This window comes from Juglans regia, unplaced genomic scaffold, assembly GCF_001411555.2.
Source record: "Juglans regia cultivar Chandler unplaced genomic scaffold, Walnut 2.0 Scaffold_5494, whole genome shotgun sequence".
NCBI classification, from domain to species: Eukaryota; Viridiplantae; Streptophyta; class Magnoliopsida; order Fagales; family Juglandaceae; genus Juglans; species Juglans regia.
The window spans coordinates 1-240 of record NW_023360353.1 but is presented as its reverse complement, the minus strand read 5'-3'; the positions used below and the strand labels follow the sequence as shown (position 1 = coordinate 240).

Genomic DNA, 240 nt, shown 5'->3' with positions numbered 1-240 from the left:
TCTGATCCAAACCCATGGCTACGCGATGGGCAGGGCGAGATTTTCCCAAAAATCCACTCCCGAGTGCTCCTTCTTGTCAATTTATCTCGCAAGGCGGAAAAAACCAAAACGAGGGGTGCAACACGAGGACTTCCCAGGAGGTCACCCATCCTAGTACTACTCTCGCCCAAGCACGCTTAACTGCGGAGTTCTGATGGGATCCGGTGCATTAGTGCTGGTATGATCGCACCCATCAAACTA

The 240-nt window shown here is 52.1% G+C and overlaps 1 non-coding gene across 1 annotated transcript; it reads right to left on the bottom strand.

The window, feature by feature from the left end:
• Positions 1 to 112: 112 nt before the first annotated feature.
• Positions 113 to 231, bottom strand: LOC118345882. The gene has a single exon (XR_004799332.1). It is a non-coding gene; the product is annotated as a 5S ribosomal RNA (ribosomal RNA).
• Between the last annotated feature and the right edge of the window lie 9 nt (positions 232 to 240).